We start from the raw sequence: 1,130 nt of genomic DNA, 5'->3' as shown, positions 1-1,130 counted from the left end.
TACCCCCCCCCCCCCCCCCTCTCTCTCTCTCCCCCTCTCCTTGTCTCTCCATTCTCTTTCCACACATTCCTCCTCTCTTTGGTTTTTTGTGTGGTTTTTAGAGGGGGCTATTTGGGGGTGGGGGACACTGTTGACTTGAAATAATACTTAAGAGGCTGCTTCTGTCATGATTATACACTGATCACAGTTGAGCTAGTGCCCACAGAACCAGCGTAATCAACTTTTTTGTCTAACTTATCCACACTGCATCATTACCTCTCCTCTGTACTGTCTATGATATTTTATTCGTTTTCCCGCTGTCCGTACTTTTCTATCTTAAATTTTCTTTCTCACAGTTTGTCTGAAGGTTGGTGCTTCTCTCTACTTATACTATATAGCGTGCATTCTAGCTCTGCCGATTTATCTATCTATCTTTCGATTGATAATTATTTGTTTCTCATTATCCAGAACATCAGACAGGTTAAACATGCTTTATTTATAGACTCGAACAACATCAATTTGAAGATGCCTTTTGTAGTCGCAATACATCCCCATTCTGGTAGACCATAAGGGAAAAATAGAAAGCCACATAAACAACTACTGTGTATGGATGCAAATAGTGAAAAGGGATAATGTGTTTGTCTAATTACATTGGAAAAATACAGCAATAAATTGATCATAATACTTTCATATCAGACCCCCTCCCCTCCTCCCCTCTTGCATCACTCCCAACATTGTGTCTCCCGCGACTCTACCAATGAACAAAAGATCATCGTAGCTTTTTGAGTTTTAGAGAAATAAATCTGGAGAAACAAGGAAATCGTGCAAAACTAAAATGAAACAAAAAAAGAAGGAAACAGCAAAAACAAGATAATTTGTCGGACGTGAAAAAACCCCGAATTAAATAATAGCCCAATAAAACACAAGATCCAGTATTTTTCTGAAGTAAAAAGTCCTCAAGTCCGTGGTTACGCTGTACGCTTGCCAGCCTCGGAGGAGAAACTGTAAGATAAAACCAGCATTAATCTTTCGGACAAATTGCCTTTTTATGTGGGAATGAAACTCAACTAGGCTTCCGAAAGGAGAGGGAGAGAGTGATTGAGGGATGGAGAGTGAGTGAGTGAGAAAGAGAGAGAGAGAAAGAGGGGGGG

The sequence above is a fragment of the Aplysia californica genome, unplaced genomic scaffold, assembly GCF_000002075.1.
Source record: "Aplysia californica isolate F4 #8 unplaced genomic scaffold, AplCal3.0 scaffold00078, whole genome shotgun sequence".
NCBI lineage: Eukaryota > Metazoa > Mollusca > Gastropoda > Aplysiida > Aplysiidae > Aplysia > Aplysia californica.
This window is presented reverse-complemented; position numbering follows the sequence as displayed.